Source organism: Rosa chinensis, chromosome 6 (assembly GCF_002994745.2).
Source record: "Rosa chinensis cultivar Old Blush chromosome 6, RchiOBHm-V2, whole genome shotgun sequence".
NCBI classification, from domain to species: Eukaryota; Viridiplantae; Streptophyta; class Magnoliopsida; order Rosales; family Rosaceae; genus Rosa; species Rosa chinensis.
Window position 1 is genome coordinate 37608929 of NC_037093.1, and position 22446 is coordinate 37631374.

A 22446-nucleotide genomic window follows, 5' to 3' on the forward strand; every position below is an offset into this window, starting at 1 on the left:
ATGTATTAACTTAGTGTCCTCCGCATATATACAGACAGCACGTACATCTAACCTTTATTTTTTCTAATCCATCACATAAAACCAAACCGGCCAATCAAAAATATTAACATCCCAAAGAAAGCTGGATTAAAAATGGGAAACTTTCTAACAAATTCTCAAGTAACGCTTCCAGCCTGGTGGAGCATTTGCAGCGGTGCCATATGGCAAGCCCAAACCCACTTTTAGCCCAGCAAGAGTCAAACGTAGCCCCTCAAGCCCATTAGTGGGTTATCCCCGGTCATATGTCAGCCCACGAAGAAATGTCATATGGCAAACCTTCAGGCTTTTCAAGATTGTATTGTGATATCATTCCACACACTTCAATCCGGCCATGGTCTCTCATGTTGAGCAGGACTGCATCCAGAAATTTCCAACCAACATTCTCAAAGTATATGTCAATGCCTTCTGCTAATTAAGTGCTAGTTTCATTGAGACTTTGACTGCTCAAACCACTTCAACAAAACCATTGATAAAGGGTCAACCCTTGCAACTCTCTATAATTTACAGGACTGGTCAACAAAAACGAGGTATCTTTTCAGATGGAAAGTTTTTCATATACCAAATGTCCAACAAGAAGTCATAAATCCACATTAACTGCATTGCTTGGAAGACTCATTGCCTACAAGACTAATGAAACTCCCAAAATCTTTGTGATTGAAGGAAGTATTCAAACAGATTCTTAGATCGTGATTTCCTTTTTCTTATCAGAGTTCTCAATATTTTTCTTTTCTAATCTGATGAAAACATAGCTAAACACAATGCTAACTCACTGCATGGCCTGTTTCATATGCAACTTTTGAGACAGAGAATTTTTACACAAACGCCTTGACTCGACTATCCGAATCCTCTACTTTCCTTCTTGTTCACCTGCCCGGTCTGGTTCATCTTACCTGCTGGCTTGGACAAGTACGGTTCACTGATTTGAATCACTTAAACTAAAGCTCTGATATCTGTATGTGACTTACTTTTGTAGTAATTTGTGAAGATATATAGATGAAATGGAGGTATATAAAGAGGATTACAGGAATACAATTGACTTATGTCTCTATTCTCTACCACACATAGAAAAGGTAAGTACTAACTACAATATATTCTATTCCTAATGTTAAGCTATGACTCATGCTAACACTCCCCCTCAAGTTGGCTCATACACATCAACCATGCCCAACTTGCTTAGTGAGTCATAAAACACCTTCCTGGAAACTCCTTTGGTAAGTATATCTGCAAGTTGCTCTTCAGTTGGAACAAAAGGAAAACTAATAATTTTGGCATCTAGCTTCTCCTTTATAAAGTGATGATCAACCTCCACATGCTTAGTACGATCATGTTGTACTGGATTCTGTGATATGTCAATGGCTGCCTTGTTGTCACAATACAACTACATAGTACTTTTAAGTTTGAAACCCAGATCACGTAACAGATTCCTCAGCCACAACAATTCACACACTCGGTGAGCCATACCTCTATACTCAGCCTTAGCACTAGATCGTGCCACAACTTTCTGTTTCTTACTCTTCCATGTAACCAAATTACCTCCCACAAAGGTAAAATAACCTGATGTCGACCTCCTATATGTAATATTTCCAGCCCAATCTGTATTTGTAAAGCCACAAACCTCAAGGATGTTGTTGTGTTTAGAAAACAATACTCCCCTTCCTGGAGCTGACTTCAGATACTTTAAAATTCTCATAACAGCATCCATGTGACTGTCACTCGGGTTATGCATGAACTGACTCACCACACTCACTGCATATGCAACATCTGGTCTAGTATGAGCCAAATAAATTAAGCGCCCAACTAACCTCTGATAGCGAGCTCGATCAGTAGGTACATGATCTGGATACTCAGCTAAACAATGATTCTGCTCAATAGGAGTATCAATAGGTCTGCAATCCAACAAACCTGTCTCTGTTAGCAAGTCAAGAACGTACTTCCTCTAGCACAAGTAGATCCCTTCTCTCCCCCTGGCGACCTCAATTCCTAAGAAGTACTTAAGTTCACCCAAGTCCTTCATCTCAAATTCAGATGCTAGCTGTCTCTGTAGTCTATCCATCTCAATAGTATCATTGCCGGTGATTACCATATCATCCACATAAATAATTAGAGCTGTTACCTTCCCTTGTTGATGCTTGAGGAACAAGGTATGATTTGAGTTGCTCTGTTTGTAACCAACCTTCCACATGAATTGTGAAAATCTCCCAAACCAAGCACGAGGCGACTGTTTGAGACCATACAGAGACTTTCTCAATTTGCATACAAAATCACCAGAAGAAGCAACTACATATCCAGGTGGAAAGCTCATGTAAACTTCCTCGGCTAACTCTCCATGAAGAAATGCATTCTTGACATCAAACTGTCGGAGTGGCCAGTTTAAACTAGCAGCAAACGAGAGCAGAGCCCGAATAGTGTTCATCTTGGCAACAGGAGCAAACGTTTCATCGTAGTCTATACCATACGTCTAAGTAAACCCCTTTGCTATAAGGCGTGCTTTGTACTGATTCACTGATCCATCTACATTATGTTTCACGGTAAATACCCAACGACAACCTACAGCCTTCTTACCTTGTGGTGGAGGCACAAGTTGCCAAGTATTGTTCTTCTGCAACGCCTTCATCTCTTCCTCCATTGCCTTCCTCCACTTTGGATCCCCCAATGCATCCTGCACTCTGTTAGGTACTGATACAGCAGATATTTGATTCACAAATGATTCATATGACTTAGACAACCTCCTAGTGGACATATAATTAGCTACTGGGTATTTTGATTTGGCAGTAAGAGTAGGTTCATATCTTTTGGCTGATTGACCTCGAGTGGTCCTATTTGGTAACACATATTGCTCAACATTAGACTCACTACTGCTAGTACCAGTGGGTGGACATACCTCAAATGGGTGATCTTCAGTACCAGGAAGTTATGGGTCAGGGGTAGAAGTGATGGCAGGAGGGGCAGTTGCGTCTTCAACTTCATTTTCAGTAGGTTCAGAAGCTCCTTCTGGAGGTGACGAGCTGATGGTCTCAATTGGATCCGTCAAAATACCTAATGCCTGTGTGACTTCTTCTCCTTCTTTTGATTCCTCCCCCTCTCCATGATATAGCTCTTCAAAAAATGAATTCTCCCCCTGAAGAGTTGTATCTGAAGAGGAAAAATAACTCATGTCTTCAAAGAAAGTAACATCCATAGTGACATAGTACTTTCTGATAGGTGGATGATAGCACTTGTATCCTTTCTGATAACCTTCGTAGCCAACAAACACACACTTAAGTGCCCGGGCATCCAACTTAGATCTCTGGTTTTTAGGAACATGGACAAAAACAACACAACCAAAGACATGAGCTGGAAGATTATGAAATGAAGGTAAAGAGACATGAGATGCAAGAACCTCAAAGGAAATTTTTCCCTGAAGGACACTAGATGGAAGATGATTGATAAGATGAGAGGAAGCATATACAATATCACCCCAAAGATACTTAGGCATATGAGCACTAAAAAGAAGGGCACGAGCCATGTCAAGTAAATGACGGTTTTTCCTTTCGGACACTCCATTTTGTTCTGGTGTTTGTGGACATGTAGTTTGGTGAACAATCCCATGGGTTGTAAAGAACTCTTGCAAAACATGATTAACATACTCTCCCCCATTGTTTGAACAAAGAACTTTAATGGTGCTATGGTATTGTGTTTGAACAAGAGTGCGAAAGGTTTGAAAAGCTGGAAATACTTCATCTTTGGTTTTAAGAAGAGCAACCCATGACAATCTCGTACAATCATCAATAAACAACACAAAGTATCTCATACTCGATACAGTAGGCTCTCTAGAAGGTCCCCAAACATAAGAATGAATCAACTCAAAAGGAATAACACTCTTATTAGAAATACTAGGAGAATAAGTAGCATGATGACTCTTAGCCAAAACACATGTTTCACAATGTAAGACAGACTCATCCACACCAATAAACAAAGTAGACATGGTTTTTCTCATGAGACTAAAAGAGGGATGCCCTAAACGACGATGCTACAACCAAATTTCACTTAGCTTATCAGAACTCGAAGTCAAAGTGGTGAGAGACTGTGCTCCTAGTTTCTCCCCTGCGTATGTCTGATCCAGATGGAACAACCTGCCCCTCAGATACCCCGACCAATTACCTCCCTGGTGAGAAGATCTTGAAAAATCACATACATAGGATAAAAGGTTACGGAGCATTTAGACTCAGTATTCAACTGGGGAACTGATATCAGATGATGAGATAAGTCAGACACATATAACACATTATGAAGTTCTAAAGCAGGAGTAATACTAACTGACCCTGACCCTAACACAGGGAAAGCCTCACCATTGGCATTGGTTACACAGGACACTGGTGGGGAAGACAATTCAGTAAAATATGATTTATCATAAGTCATATGATCGGAGTCACCAGAATCAATAATCCATGTATCAGAACCAACAAAGTTAGAAACCTTAAAGCCATACCAATTGATACGCTCAAAGCAAGCATATAATTTAACCCGAGAAATATCATTAGTAGTATAAGCAAATAGGGATCGTTCTATTCCGGGGATTGAGGGTACACCTGTCAATGTAAGACAATTAAACAATTAAAATAAAACAAAGTATAACATTTACACATATAAACATCATTTACGACTTTAGGGGGGATTTTAGGTTTTTGGTTTTTTCGAAAATTAAAAGAAAGAATAAAAACTAGGTATAAACAAAAACACAAATACAAGAATGAAATGTAAGAAACAAAGATTAAAACCAAGATTATAATTGAATTCGAATGAACCCTACATTGTTCTTCCAAGTCATGTGAAAAGAGTTGATCATGTGAAACATTAGAAAGCAAACGATTTCCCATATTTTACTTTCAACGCTAATTAATCTAAGTAAAAGCACAAAGACTAATCCTATCAAACATGCATTCAAGCTCTAGAAAGCTAGACAATCATACATATTCAACGCAATAAACATGTAACGCCCCAAGCTGCACCTCACCAGCTTAAGCACGTCACAGTGCCGCGAGCCTCTAAAACATAAACCGAACGCTCGATTTATATTCTTGAGAACCGCTAGGCATTTTGTTAGAAAACTTTTCGTAGAAAACACAGCGGAAGCTACAAATATTTTTGAGGTGAAAATAATTGAGTTGCTAAAATTTATTTCATTCGTCTAGAACTTGAAATGAGTTCTCACACAATAGGTACGAACTCCAAGGAAATAAGAACTCAACCAACATTAACACACGGCTAACTATTAACAAGTCTCGGAATACGAAGTTCGAGAAATAGAATTTAGAATAAGGTTCAAACGACGATTTACCGAACTTGTTTCCGCACACCCAGCTCCTTCCGCTATTGTCCCGTCACCAGTGCACAGTACTTGCATCCACACTGTTGTAGGGGTGAGCTTTCATCCTCGCTGCTCAACAGGAACTCTGTCTCGACTAGATTTGAAAATCGATAAATAAATTATTGAGACCTCAGTATGAAAACATATTTAAACCAAATATTTAAAAGAACGACAAACTTTAATGTTTTTCAACTTGAAAACCGATGCATGATGCTTAAATAAATACGGCGCCAAAACCAAGTATTACCTGATGGCCGGTCCCATAGACCCACTACACGGCCTTACCTCAAATTAATTTATCACCAGGTAAGCGTAGCGAGAGCGTCCACTACCTAGCTACACACACGTACCAGGTCCGTTATTACGATCAGAATACCCGGACGACCGACGTAACTAACCCTCCGGAGGTTTTGGGGATCGAACCCAAGGAAGTCAGAGCCACCCTTCGCTCTCAAGCCATCACATTTCTCACATGGTTTGGTTAGTATGCATTGCATTTGAACATAACCAAACCATACCAACTAACATGCATCATTTAATAACAATATATGAAAATCACTAACCGAGGAGAGTCCTGAATCCCTACCTGGATTCCGATGCTTTCTCTCACGTACTCTGAGAGTCACGAACCTTCCGTTCCTCGGGTAACTGGAATCCTAAATTCCGACATTTCGATAGTCAATATCTTTTGAACAATTATACGAAATCTCGACGATTAATATATTGTCCAAACCAACTTTTCCTGGTTTGACCAGGATTGACCAACTTTGACCATTGTTTGACGAATTGCGACAAGTTCGATAATTAAACCCCAAATTACCGAACATTTACTTGAAATTACAATATCGACCAATTACGACTATGTCGAAGTAAATCAAGCAACGACTTAATTTCAAATATATTAGGCGTACCCAGAAATTTACTAAGGCCACCCAATATACTATTTTCACTTCTTTACTTATTACCCTCACACGGTGTGTCCAAACTACTAGGACACCCAGAGCCATAACTTGACATCTCTTCCCTCATTCACACCTATTATCAATTCTTTACTTTTCGTGCAAGTTCTTCACTTCTTTTCTAACCGGTAAACAAGTCCACAATTGCAATACCAAAACATACATTGATCATCCAAACTGAGTTCTCAATTCAAGCATAAAATCCAAACACCCAGAATAAAACAACTTTAACAATGTCAAACTCATAACCGGTCCATTTCAATTTCAACTCACAATTCAATCAATTCATACCAAGACACACACAACCCATTCTGCACACGAAATCAAACCGCACAATTCCAGGTTTGCTTCTCTAGTTTACCTTTGTTAGTTTCTGGTGTTGTAGCAGAAACTTTGTTTCCCAAAGCTTGCTGCCGAAACTGGGTTGGTGATGAATTGATGATTTCTCGTGCCACAACCCAGAAACCTTCACAATATCTTCTCTACAAGTGTAGTCACAACTAAAACCAAGCCCAAAAGCGCCGGAGAAGTCATCGGCGGCACCCACAACGTCGAACCCAAAACAAACCCAGAAACCCGTTTGTCAAAACTTGATCTAATCGAAAATATAATTACACTAGAGTGTAGAGTATGACGAGAGGATCGATTTTCATACCACATACAGCCAAATTGGTCGCCGGAATTTGTAGAAACTCACCGGAGCAGTCGGACCTTCCCACCGTCGATTCTTCTTTCTCGTCGGGTGCGTGGACGATCTAAGGTCACCTGCGTCACGGCGACGAAGAGGCGAAGAAGAAGGTGCCCTCGCGGTGGCCTGAGGTAGCCGGACAGTGGAGTGCCGGTCGGGTCGGGTCGCGGGTGCGTCACAGGTCAGAGACTCCAAGCTCTCTCTCTCTCTCTCTCGAGCTTTCTGGATCGTTCATCCAATCCTATGCCTATTTATAGGCTCCTTCAAGTGCATTTTGGATGGCTGTGATCAAGCGGTGGAATTATGGATGGCTGGGATGAAGCGGTGGCTGGATGGATGGCCACGATCACACAGTTGGTTTTTCTTTTATTTTTCTAAAATCCCATAACTTCAAAAAATCGTTATAAATAGCTCGATTACTCAGAAAATTCCCCAAAAATTTCCACGAACTCATCGAGTCGTGGACTTTATTATCCAACTCCTAGATTGAGGATTTAACTTTATGAAAATTTCTGAAAAGTCCCTCGAGCATCTTAACACTCATCGAGATCGTTAAATAATTTCTCGTACGATCTCCGCTAGGCTCGATATATTTTTCCGGGGCTCACAAAACACATAGAAAGACTATCAACTCAAGTGCACAACTTAGTATGAATAAGTTCATCTAATTGCAATCATTTTCAATTGAATTCGATTTTTGTCCAAAACCTTTACTACTTTCGATTTAAGTTCATAACACAAAAAGTTGAATCATGTTCTTAAATCTAGCACCACTCATACATAAACCCTAAAAGTTTCGAACCAATTAAGATTAACATACAAGAGATATCAATTAAGCAAATTCAATCGAACAATCACACATAAGCAACTTTGGAATCACAACATAGGAATCGAAATTCTTTATTCAATCATAAAATTTCAGAATATAAACCTTGTCAAACATCAATGTTAACTAGAACAATCTCTAACGAAATCAAACAAGGAGAATCAAAAGTGATTACAAGAAAGAAGGTTGAATTACACCGTGAATGGAGATGGTGATGAAGAACTCGAATTGTGAACTAATGAAACTCGAAAGCAAGCTTCAAAGGAGCACGGCTTCAAGGTGGAATGATGGAGATGAGCACGGCTTGGTCTTGCTTCTTCCTTCCTTGCTTGAAAACGCAGAAGATGAACTAGAGAATGGAGAGAGCTTTCGCGTATGAAGTAATTTCTGAATTAAAGGGTTGGATTTGAGAAGTCTAGGGTGTAGGATATATATAGGGGACGGCAAAGCTTGGCCTCCAAGCCGTGATTTTCTGTTTATTTTCCAAGGAATTAAATTAATAATTCCACATAGCCTCCACCAATGAGAAATTGCCAACTAAGCTCTAGTGTGTCATCCAACCAATCACAAAACTCCTAGATGATTCCCTAATATATTCTTGCCGAAATTCCTTGAATATATTTATGATTTTCTTCTTGTAATTCGGCCAAAATACCATTAGGGTTTCTAGGAATGAATCTAGACGCCATTTGGTCCTTTTCTTGATTTTTTTTCCTTAAACTTCACCCTAGAAAATCTCTTGGCGTAATCTTTTATTTTCCTCTTGATTTTCACGCCATCTTTCTCTTCTCCCTTTGGTTTTCACGGCAAAGCATCCCTAGGGTTACATCTTTGCGTCACAAACCCTAATTCCATGGGCTTTCATGGGCCTTGATCCATTTTGCCGAAAATCCAACTCAATTCGTAGGGTTCTTGGGCCTTGTTGCTTCAACTTCAAGCCTTCTCTTCCTCCAACGTCAAAACATTTCATTTTTCCATTTCTTTTTCATGGTTGCGTTGGAAACTTGCTTGGGAAGCCTTCCTCCATTTCGCAGGGTTTCCTGGTTAGAACAGGAAAGCTTATTTCTTCATTTCTGCTCAATTGTGTGACCCTTTTCTTCTCATATTCGCTCGTCTTGATGTTCGCAAGCTCCTCTTTCCATTCGTGGATTCATTTCCACTTTTTAGCTCGGAGGTCCTGAAAATAGAAACTATTACTGAAAATAGAAACTTTCCTAAACTAAGAATGGAAACTTGCCAGAATTGAGAAATGGAAACTACAAAAATGGAAACTTTCTACAATAAGGAACTTTCCCAATCAAAGAATGGAAACTTTCCCAAACAGGGATTTTTCAAGGAAATGACGCAAGAAATGTAGGGAAATGCAGTTAAAACGTCGCATTGAAATGCTCCTATAACCAATCTTACCACGACCAGCTAGAGAGGTTGTAGGGGTAGCCCCACCTATCGTATGATGATCCTGTCCGGCCATACCATACAAGTCTGGTTCGTGGACTAGCTGAACTGCAGCTGCCTTCGCTTTAGGACGATAACCCTTCGTTTTAGTGTACCCGTTTAGTTTCCAACAAGTCTCTCGAACATGTCCAAGATCATTGCAATAAGAGCATTGAGGACGAGGGCGGTTGGTGAAGCCTTGTGGGATAGAAACCTCAACCTTCTAGACCTCATGGATCTTGGAACTCTGACCTTCACTTTCATCACCACCCATTGCAATAATATAATAGTAAAATCACACAATCACAGAGTATGCAGCGGAATAACAAGAATAGGAGATTCCTAAAGTAACAATAACAGATTGTGCAATAACCGTGCAATAATTAATGAATAAATTTTATTTTTTATTTTTAACTTGCACTGGTTGAAACAGTGACCTGAGAACAAAGTGAAGACCAGAGGATGGCCTGAACTAGAGAGAGAGACCGAACGGAAATTTTGGGCAACAGAGCGGAAATTCTGGGCAACGAAGGGACTGAGACAAGTGAAGACCAACGGGTCTGACGGTTCGAGCAAAAGGTCAACAGGTCTGGAAACTGGCAGGTCTGAGCACGCGATCGTTCTGGGCAATGGGAAGACCGACAGTGATCTGGAAACCGGCAGGTCTGGGCGCGCGACAATTTGATGCAGAAGATGATCGGGTTTGATGCAGAAAGATCAGGTCTTGGACGGACGTTGGACGGAAACGATCAAGTGCAACGCGGCGGAGGAACAGAGGAACACGATCTGGAGATCAAAGTTGATCTTTGGGCGCCCAAAGTAAATTGTTGGGTCTGAGCAGAGCAAGACACGAAGGCGATCTGGTCTGCAAGATTGGGTCTGATGACGGATCTGATGTGTACCCAATCTGGAGATGATGTCGCCGCCGAAGTCAAAGAAGAAGACACTGGTCGTTCTTTGACTGATGCCTAGCAGACAAACGACGATCACAGTAACGTCGTTAAGAGGTGAAAAAACCCTAACAACGGGGTTCTAACCCCTCAAATTTGGAAAAACTGAAAATAAAACAAAGGGACAAAGTCCTTTCGGATCTTTGCTCTGATACCAAATCAAATATAACGAGATTGAGAGAATGAATTTTCTGATATTTGATTCATCTCACAGTGGATGTATATAAAGAGGATTACAGGAATACAATTGACTTACGTCTCTATTCTCTACCACACATAGAAAAGGTGAGTACTAACTACAATATATTCTATTCCTAATGTTAAGCTATGATTCATGCTACAATTTGAGTTCCAGAGCAATATTAAGGTTCCTTGGTAAATTATGGATTGACCTTTTCGGAACTGCGGTTAAGTCATGCTCTTCCTTATAGTTGAAAGCTTCATCAAAATTTAACTTACTCTTCAAAAGGTCAACCTAGCTAGTATGAAAGTAGTTCAGAAGAACAAGAATATCATAGTCTTGTAACCAATATATTACACTGTAAACAGCAGATGACAGGCATGTAAATTGGCAAATCGATGCTAACTTTACACCTTTTCTTTACTTCCAGCACTTCCAACAACATAATAACCCAACAATTTTGCTAATTGTCCAACTAGCTGACCAGCAGCACCTGATGCTGCTGAAATGAAGACATATTCTCCTTTCTTAGGAGAACAAACTTCATTGAAGCCTGCATAGGCGGTCATCCCAGCATACCTATAAAAGGACAATGCATAAATGTACACAAGTTTACAGGGAGAACTGAGGGTAAAAGTAAAAGATGCATGACGAATACATACCAACAGATTTATGACTCTTTACTACAGAAACATACACCAATTAATTTGGCTTTTAATACCAGTAGAATTGGCTGTTCTCAAACCACTATAAAGATGAAGACAAGACCTTGCTTATAAGTTATAACTCATTAGTCCCAGATCAAGTTAAGTAATTCAAGACACTCAACCCAAGCTGTTCTCAAACCACTATAAATATAACAATGCACTTCAGATATTTTACAATAGTTTGCAAAAGTTCAAGTTTTACCCTGAAACTTATAGGAATAAAGTGGTAATACAAAATATTGCTAACACATACTTTCTACAGTCACCAATGAGCTCCCAGCTCCCAGCTCCCACCTAAGAATTAAATTTCCCCTAAAATGTCCTAATGAGTATTCTTGTTTGGGACACACATTGAAATGGCCACAGTTGCCATCAGTTAATGAGACAAACAGATGAGTTCAGTAAACCAAGATTGATACAAGCTTATATGAGTTTGTGAGTTTGTGAGCAAATGACTTACCAAGTATACCGGTATACTAGGAAAGAGGAACGTCAGCGTGTTGGATTTTATGGAGGGTTTCTTGTTGTGTGATTAAGTTGTAGTGTTCCCATTTGGTTGTTTCCCAGACAAGGTCACCTTCCTTAAAGTCTGCACTATGCCAAAAATGCCTTCAGACGACAGATTATATCTGTCGTCTGATGAAGTAAAAATCTGTTGTCTAGGTGGCTACCGTCTCTAAGCCATTCAGACGACAGATATTCTCCATCGTTGATAATGCACTCAGACGACAGTAATCTGTCGTCTGAAGTACCTAATATTGAAGAATCGGAGTCTATCTGTCGTCTGAAACACCATACAACTACATATTAATGTTGTTGGAAATTCACTTCATCAACGGATTCAAAAAATATCTGTCGATGTAGTTAATGTAAGATGACGGAGTTTTTGTTGTTTCTGTCGTTTGATTGAACTACTATTAAGCTTAGTTGATGCTTCTGTCGTCTGATTTGAAAAACAACGACAGTTATATGTTGACTGATTTTGTATGCAACAACATAATTCTGTTGTTTAAAGTTGGTAGAAACAACATATCGACCACCTACTTCTGTTGTCTGAGAGCTCTTTGAACTCTACTTTTCTGTTGTTTGAACGTGGTAGAAACAACATATCAACACCTACTTATGTTGCCTGAGAGCTATTTGAACTCTACTTTTCTGTTGTTTGAACGTGGTAGAAACAACATATATATCAATCACCTTCTTCTGTTGTCTGAGAGCTTTTTGAACTCTACTTTTCTGTTGTTTGAACTTGGTAGAAACAACATATCAACCGCCTATTTCTGTTGTCTGAGAGCTCTTTGAACTCTACTTTTCTGTTGTTTGAACTTGGTAGAAACAACAGATGATCATTTGTTTATGTTGTTTCTATTTTCTTGATACAACATAAATTGTGCTGTATTTTCTTGATATAACATAAACCTTCATATATCTATTGCCTTTCAACCATTTCAACATCAGTCATTTACAATCATCAAAACCATAAAATTGGACTAAAACCAGCATTGAAAATGATGGCTAGGTTTCATTAATTGCATCAACATTATCCAAAATACAATCCATAGTTCCAACTCTAAACCTAGCCAACAGTGACATTATGATCGAGAGAACCAAAAAACCATCTTATCTCGATCATTTACCTAGTGCACCAAGTCAAAAACCTATAAGGTAAAGAAAGAGTAGCTAGACAGAGCAACTGCATGCATAATTTAAGTTCATCAACACTTTCCATCAGTTGTATATAAATGCACAAAAGCAGTTCCAAGTGCTACTCATCTACCTTAAACAGAACCAAAGTTAGAACTGTATAACATGATTTGCCCATTCAGCTCGAACCACATCATGATGCCTTCTCTTCTTTTGAGCATTCTTTTGCAATTTCCTTAAGGCCTGGTTAGTTTGTTCATCAAAGATCGACTTCTTCATTGTTGAAACCATCTGTACATTCACAAAATGGAAAGAAACAACGAATGACTTTTAGGAAATATATAACAAAAAAGGCCAACTCAGTTATAGGAAAAAGGAAACAAAACAATATCAATTTAATACATATTCACCAATATTCAAATACATGAAATTCACGAAGTTAAAATACATGTAGTGTTAAGACCAAATCCTCACCAACCTAATCTCTTCTGCAAATCCATTACCAGCAGCCCAAAGAGCCTTGCAACGATTATGTATCTCAGCCTAATTCAGCTAGATGCCAATCTGTTCTGTTCCCAAGCTGAACCAAAACCTTAGAAGTGAGACAGGGAGCCAAGATAACTAGCACTCTATAAAAAGTATAGTGAAACAAACTAACCAATTCATATGAACAGGTGGGGGGTGATCAACTCTTCACTTACTGCAGCATTGCTAAATCTACTAACACTTCTCCCTGAAGATCACATCAGAAACAATTTCATTACATAAATTTGTGAAGGGTAAACAGAGGAAAGAGAAAAAACCCACGAGAGCTAAACAAAAGACTGCAAAAAGTAAAGAATACAAAGGTAAAGGTGGTGTCACCTTGAGAGAGAAGCTTAGAAGCAGACCTAGCAGAGAGAGCAAGAGAGTAAGGAGGAGACTCTCCGAGCTGCCATGTCCACAGACAATAATAACTCTTCAGAGGCCCTTATCCTCTTCTTGTTTTATTACAATGTCCTCTATTTCTGCGCAAAAAGAATCCCAATAAACAAACTCTTTTCTCTCCCTCTAAACCAGTGGAGTAAGTCTATAAGCAAGTGACTCAAGTATACAGTTTTACAAAATCGTAATAAGGTATGGAGCATAAACCACAGAACATGAGCATTTGATTTTTTTTTTTCGCTGATCAAATACGGTATACAGACAGTGGCGGAACCAGGATGGCAAAATGGGTTAGGCTAATTTTAAGTATGAGTAAGGACAATGAAAATAGTTACTATTTTCTTTCGTTAAAAAAAACAAATAAACAAACAAAAAAACAAAAAAAGTGAAAAATTATAACATACCGGTTTGGGGACGAGGAAACCGGAGAACAAATTCAAGAAACTCATGAAGAAGCCCATGACAATTGCAGCGATTTGATGGCCAGGAGTTGGGGCAACCACCATCATTCCATACATTGAGAAGTATGTAAAACACATGAATATAAAGTAGTAGAAATACAAAAATTTCTCAACTTTAAATTCGTAGCCGATCATGGTAAATAAAAGAAGGGAATAAATGATGGTTTGTATAGCAACATAAATCGTCTCAATGGCCACCTTCATCACAAAATGTTCATAAAAAGTTAATAAATAAATAACAAAGCAGAATGTATAATTTGGTGTTTGGCAAAAACAAATACAAAAGTGAGTCTATGTTCGAATAGATTACCTGAGCAAATGCATAAGGCAACTCTGAATACATTCCTGCTGCTCTTTCTCGGTAGAAAACTGTTCTCTCAATCGCAACCACAGATTGCACAGCAGAAGCATTTCCTGCTCCAAGGAAAAGAACAGCAGAATAGGTTGCTCCCAGAAGGTTAACAATATCTTGTTGTTTCCCTCTGTTGACAAATCATATGTGTGAGAACTCTAGGAGACAATATTTACAGAAAAAGGAATGAAAAACCTGATGGCATTGCACTACAAACAGAAATATATATATATATATATATATATATATATATTTATCCAATCCAATTAACCAAACATTTCCATGACCAAACATAATTATCCAATCCAATTGACCAATTCCATTTGACAATTTGTGTCTTTCATACACTGATACACAGAGACACAGACTCATATAAATATATAATCATTATTCATTAATCAAACAAGCCACAAGGCCACAAAGCAATTTCCATCCCTCTCTGTCTTTCAACGAAGCAGCCAAGCAATCAAGCATATAAATTATAATTTAAAAAAAAAACTGATCAAGCTGCTTAGCTGCATATAAATATATAATCAATTAACCAAAGAAGCCACAACCCACAAAGCAGTTTCAATTTTCAAATGAAGACTCACAGATTCACAGTCCGCACGTTCTCAGTTTCTCACCTCCTTCCTCCTGTCTACTCCGACTGCTCGTCTTCCTGAGTTCTGGCCTCCGCTCTCCCCAAGACTCCAACTCTCCAAGAGTAAGATTTAAGACTATTTAATCAAAAACAGAGAGTTAGTTACTGAGATTGGGTTGAAAATTGAAATAATTGGTTACTTGACTTACTGGGTTCATGAAATTTCAGATGAGGGACTGAGGGAGATTGAGAGTTGTGAGATGAAATTTCAAATAATCAAATCTATTAACTGGAGATCGATGGGTCGGAGACCAACATCCCAACAATGAAGTATAGAGAGAAGGTTTACTTACAGTGGGTCGAAGCAAAGTCGTGGGTCGGCGGTTCAGCGGTTCGAGATTATGAATAGGAAGACTGAGACTGAGAGGCTGAGGGAGTGAGATGACTGACTGGGAGGTTAGAGCTAGCTTAGAGATAAGGCCGAACCGTCGAACTTTGCGGTGGGTCGGCGGCAACTGAAACTGAGGGACAGAGGGAGTGAGTCGGAGAGAGGCTGAGGGTCAGGGTCAGTCGAAATCTCGAATAGAGGCTGAGGGTGTAGATCCGGACTCGCAGTCGGAAGCATGTGGTGCTGACTTTCGATATCGTTGGATGACGCAGCCTAGGTCAACTAATTGGAGGCCGAAGAGTCCATTGGTAGTGGCGATGTCACCGGATGATGCTCGGAGGTAGAAGATGGAGAATTGAGAAACCAGATCTACTTTCTCTCTCTTCGTACTGTCTTCTTTCATCTCTACTCTTCAATTTCTATTTCCTTGAAGAACTTAACTTGACCCGGCTTTGGTTGTTGGTTTGTAGACCGATATGGAAGACCAACGAGGGTGGAAGAGCATCGAAGAAGAGGTGCTGCTAGGTTTGGGTCTGGGAGATGGAAAATGAGTTTTCTGATTTTTTTTTCACCGAGTGTGGGAAAGCACCGGGGGGGGTCTAGGTCTATTAAAAGATAATAAGTTTTAGTTCAGCCAAAGAGAGGTTTTTGTCCACACAAGAAGAAATAATTTCTTCATTTACTCAGACAACAGAATTCTGTTGTCTGAGTTTTCTAAATTACAACAAACTTAAAAAAAATTGATCTAGTATTGATTTTGATACTATTTAGACAACAGAAATAGTTAAAACTGTCGTCTGAAGACGTTCAAAAAAATCAGACAACAGAAAAAACCTCTTCTGTCGTCTGAGGGGTATGGTCTGAAGCATTTTTTGGCATAGTGCTGGGCGCCCAGAATCTACAACTTCACCCACTCCTAACCCACTCAAAGGCTGCATTAATTTAAAGAATTAGAATTGTTGACCATTATTATAATCTCAACACTGAATATAACATCAACTTGACTGAGAATTGAAATCATGTAGCTATATACCACCAGTCATTGCCTAAAAATTAAAGTTCCAAATAACTAGAATATAATCAACACCTTGAGCATACAAGAAGAAAATTGGAATCGAAGGTTCAGGAGACAAACATAGAAGCAATTGTAAAATATATGCTAAAGATAAAAAATTACACCAATAAAGAAAAATTATGCCCACCTTGTTCATCACTGATGTTTGTTTGTGATGATTCATTGTCCTTAATATACCTAAACATATCCTTGAAGATGAAGTACCCATTTTCCTGTGTAGCTAGGATGAATGTTTGGGCAAATTTCCTTCCCACGTTGTCTTTTCCAACCAAGTATCCTGTTACTAATACAGTCACCCCTTTCTGAGGAGGAGATTCTTAAGCATCTACACTCTATTTCACAGGTACGACATTCATCATTTATGGATTTAATTGCCTGTTCCAAAAGAATTTCTACGTTTAGTACAATACTTATCATCAACACTAGGTACTCACTACTTACAACAGTAGATCATCATTCTTCCAATTCATTCCAAGAGGCGACTTCACAATACAATCTAACAACAAGATTACACGCGCGCGCGCGCACCATTACAGACCGAGTATAATAGGTTTATTGCAGCCTGCACAATATCAAATAAACGTTTTGTCTATTAATTGCCTTCATTCCTTGACAGGCTAAGCCCAATATTATAGGATGAAGAGTTATAATCCATTTTTAACTATTAGAAAATAACAATGACTTCAAATATATGACCAAAGTAGTAAGGCCTTCAAGTCAAAACTGAATAAGGAAAAACACAGAAATAGGTTGCCGGCCACAAAATTAAGGTGAAATTAAGTCAGGATCATAACTACATGTCAAAGTACACTTATGGCATGTTTACTTACTTGGAATGGAAAATAATCATGAATCGGAGACAAATGGAATGGGAGAAGAAAGGAATCGGTATTGATTCCGGATGAATGATTCCTAAACCCATCTCCCCCCTTCGTAATCGAATTCCTGAGTATTCAGGAATCGATTCCTGATAAGGAGGTGGAACCTACATCCATTCCGATTCCTTCATGTGTTAGTAAACGCATGAATTCTTTTACCCGGAATCATTCCGATTCCTTTATGTGTTAGTAAACGCAGGAATGTTTTTACCCCGTAATCATTCCATTTCCTTCCAAGTAAGTAAACGTGCCCTTACATCCAGTGTTATTATATTACCATTATATGAAGCACTAGAATCTTGATAAAACTTGTACATATCTTCTGGGGCGTGGCGAAGAAAATGGTAATAAGACTCCAGAAAGGCGTTGTCGACAAGTTGGGTACAGCTAGAACTATCTAACTCTTGCAAGGCCATCTACAGAACATTCAAACTGTATGCATTAGTAGAGGAACACATTACTCAAAACACTTTGATGTCAAATCACGCTATCATGCAAAACAATTACAAGCATTTAGCACACCCAAAGCTAAGAATTCTAGATTGAGCAGACACAATATATACGAATTAAAGACAAGAAGGATTAGCTGGAACTGCAGCTGAGTTACCATGATAATTGTTTCACACGAAAATCAGTGCGGTACAAACTGTCTCTTTTGACTGCGCGAGCGTGCCAGCACCGTGGGGTGCAGTTGTCGGGGTGTCCCTTGACCTGACTTCTTGATCAAGCGTTGTGGACGAGGAGAGTACCAACCTCTTCACAAGGCTCTTTTCTCTGCCTTCCGAGAAAGGACTTCTTGCCTTACGGATAAGGGCATTGTTGTGATCTCTTCACATCACCAAATCGATACTCAACGTTGTAGGTTGAGCAGAGCAATCACTGGGAAGTTTGGAGAAAGCATAGGGTTTGCTAAAGAGTGACTTTTGCTTAGCGGGGTTTGCGATGGCGTTACCCTTGGTTCGCTAGTTGTATCGGTGGCAGTAGCGCTAACAGTCAACTCTTGGAGAGACTGGGACTGGAAGTACGGTCGCCCGGTTTCAACTAGGTTGAAGGTTTGCTCCGGGGAGGCTTGATAATCCGAGGGATTGATTGATTTGAGAGTTGTTCTTGATTTGTCCTTGAAACCTGGCATTTATACCTAGGGTTTCGACTGTTCCTTGCCATAGAAGGATTATTGATTGAAGTTTCCTATTCAATTTCCGCTACCTGACTCCAATAAGGGCTCATTTTCCATATGGGTTTCGGAATGGGCGAAGCTGTAACCCAATCCAAGTAGACTTATTTTTTGGCCGCAGGTATCAGCCTGCTATGCTAAATCCACTAAAGGATCTTGCCAAAATTACTTTTGGGCTCAAACAATAATGATAAGGAAATTATTATCTGATTGCAGATTGTGAATGGATTAAGACTCTACTCCACAAAATACCAAAAAACCCAAAAGGGCTGGAACATATCAACAAGAGAAAATAGTAGTACTTGAGTACTTGAGTCTCGTGTTGAAGGTGGCAAAATTATGCATATGGGTTTAGAGCATCACCATTGAAAAAATGACAGTAGCATTACAACATTGACAGTAGCTTTGTACAACTATTGTAATAGATTTTCACAACTATGGTAGTTACTTTTTACAACTATACAAGTAGTTTTTTACAACTATGGAAGTAGTTTTTTACATAGTTATATCATTGTTTGAACTCTGCATACTTTTCATATTATTGAATATGTTTTTATTTCTCAATTGCAGTAGCATTTTTATCTTAGCGGGATTATTTACATTTCCATAGCTTTGTTAGTCTTTGAGAATAGCTTTCTCAGTCTCTTGAAGTCGCTTTTGTTCTGCTTAGTAGCAATTTTTGTTCTGCTTGGTTATTTCTTTTGGCGTTGATGAGAGTAACCTTGGCGACAGTGTGAGTGTTATTGTTACTGGTGAGAGTCGTTTTTTGGTGTGGGTGACAGTAGCGTTTGTTGCTTGTGATAGTAGCTTTTATTGGTGGGGATAGTAGCTCTTGGTTTTGGAGAGCATAGCTTTTGTTTGTGACAGTAGTTTTTATTGCTAGTGACAGTAGCTTTTGTTATCTTGTCGGAGGTTACCGGAAATCTCACCAGAGTAGCTTTTGTTGCTAGTGACAGCAGTTTTTGTTGGTGACAGTAGCTTTTGTTGCTGGTGATAGTAGCTTTTGTGACCTCGCCTGAGGTTGCCGGAAATCTCACTAAAGTAGCTTTTATTGTTGCGACAGTAGCTTTTGTGGTCGCCGGAGTTTGCCGGAGACCCGCCTGAAGTTGGCCGGAGGTCGGCCGAAGACCCTCTGGAAGTTGGCCGGAGTTGACTGGAGACCTCGTCGGAGAGGAGAGAGAGAATGGTTGTTGACTTTTTACTCTAGTGGCATTTATGTAAATATGTTGATTTTTATATCCAAAATATAACACTTTTTTTAATCTAGTGGCCTTATGATGGAAAAAATTATTTGGTGGCCTTATGGCTAAAAAAAATTCAAATATGCACTTATATGTAATTAACTCTAATTTCTATACATGGTCTCATCATTTAATACAAAAATAAACTCAAAACAATCTGATTTAGTCCTATTAAGATCCTTTAAATCGATATATATATATATATATATATATATATATTAGATTATGTAAAAGTAAAATGAAATTGGAATTGGTCTACTCATTTCATTTCATAGTCCCTTTACATATGGAGAGAATTACAACGAAAATATCAATTACAATGATGACATTAAATGTTGATTGATCCGTAATCCTTGCTGATTGATGGTAATCACTAATTCCTTGATTCCATCTCCTTTAGTCACTTTGACAAAGGCACATAATGTGTTTTTCCTTTAACACTCCCTCTTGTGCCAAGTCAAAGACGAAATGGTGCATGAGTTGTTGCCTCATTAAAAACCTTGCCAAGTAACAATAAAAACCATGTGGGACAAAAAATACACCTTGGTCGAAGGAAAAGAGCACAATGCACCTTTTACATTTGAGGATGACATGTGTGTGTTAGATTCCCCCTGACGTCTACACCTCTCCCTGATACTTACATTAATCAAGGGAGCTTAAAAAGTCTTCGCATTCGTATGTTTTTCACATGTTTCTCAAATGTGGCCTTAGGCAGTGATTTGGTGAACAAATCTGCCACATTCTCCTCAGACCTTGCTTGATTCACTTGAATCTTGAGGAGAGCCTGTTGTTGTTGATTATAGAAAAACTTTGGCAATATGTGTTTTGTAATATCACCCTTCATATATCCTAACTTCATCTATTCGTTGCAAGCTGCATTTTCTTCATAAATGCAAGTAGGCTCAAACCACTAGTCCCTCGAATATGTGTAATGATAGCTCTTAACCATATACACTCACAAACAGCCTCATGTAGAGCAATGATCTCTGAGTGGTTCGAGGAGGTAGCCACAAGGGTTTGCTTGGTTGATCTCCAAGATATCGCCGTGTTTCCAATGGTAAATACATAACCAGTTTGGAACGACCTTTATGTGGGTCAGAGAGGTACCCAGCATCAGCAAAACCAACCACAACATCATTTGGGGTTTCCGTGTAGTGAGTAGCGCTTTCGCCATCAACATTTCCTTTAGGGATTGCAGTTCCATCTGCGGTCCCTTTTGTCTCTCTATAGGGAAAGAACAGTCCCGAGCCAATGGTTCCTTTTAGGTATTAAAAAATGTTCTTGATACCATTCGAGTGATGCTGCGTTGGCGCTGCGCTAAATCTAGCTAACAAGTTCACTGAGAATGCAATGACTGGTCGAGTATATTGGGCTAAGTACAATAATGCACCTATTGCACTTAGATAGGGAATTTTAGCTCCCAACACCTCTTCATCATCTTCCTTTGGATGAAATGGATCTTTCTTTGCATCCAAACTTCGACCAATCATTGGAGTGCTAGCAGGATGCGCTTAGTCCACATTAAATCGCCTGAGCATCTTTTGGACATACGCAAACTGGTGGATTGGTATTCCACAAACTCGGTGTTCTAGTTCAAGGCCTAGACAGAATCGAGTTTTCCCAAGATCCTTCATCTCAAATTCGGATTTCAAGTAGCTCGATCAGGGTTTCTCTTATTTCATCAAGAGTACCTATTATGTTCATATCATCGACATATACATCTACAATTGCAAATTCGGAACTTTTTTTTATTTTTATTTTTTATGAATACGCAGGGGAATAATTCTTCGTTCTTATATCTCTTCCGAATCAAGTAGTCACTTAGACGGGTACACCACATCCGCCCAGATCGTTTCAATCCGTAAAGTGAGCATTTTAACCTAATTGCAAACACAATCCGTTGTTTAGAGTCACTTGACTTGGGTAATGTAAGGCCATCAAACACTTTCATATATATATATATATATATATATATCTCTCTCTCTCTCTCTCTCTCTCTCTGAATCAAGATCCCCATAGAGATATGCAGTAACCACATTCATGAGCTGCATTTCCAGTCCTTCAGAAACTACCAAGCTAACAAAATTGTGGAACGTTATAACGCCCATTACAGGAAAATATGTCTCCTCGTAGTCAATTCCAGGGCATTGTGAAAAACCTTGCTCCATAAGGTGAGCCTTGTACCTCAGGACTTCATTCTTCTCGTTACGCTTTCTGATAAAGACCCATTTATGTCCTACAGGCTTTATACTTGGTGGGGTTAGCACTATCGGACCAACTACGTACTTGTCTTTTTGTCAGAGAATCTAATTCTGCCTGGATTGCTTCTTTTCATTTAGGTCAATCTACTCTTTGTTGACATTCTGCAATAGAGCGTGGTTCGATATCATCGTGCTCTATGATTTCTGGAGCAACAGTATATGCAAATACATCATCAATGTGTATGGAAGATCTTTCCATCAACTCATATGCACTCTCATAATCCATTGAGATTTCTTTGTTTTCTGGAATCATTTCAAATATCAGAGCGTCCTCCAGTATTGATTCATGGACATAACTATAATCAGAGACAATCTCATGAGAGAGATTCTATAC

The 22446-nt window shown here is 39.1% G+C and overlaps 1 pseudogene; it reads right to left on the reverse strand.

Annotated features, from left to right (window-relative positions):
• Positions 1–210: 210 nt before the first annotated feature.
• Positions 211–16421, reverse strand: LOC112171276 (annotated as a pseudogene).
• Between the last annotated feature and the right edge of the window lie 6025 nt (positions 16422–22446).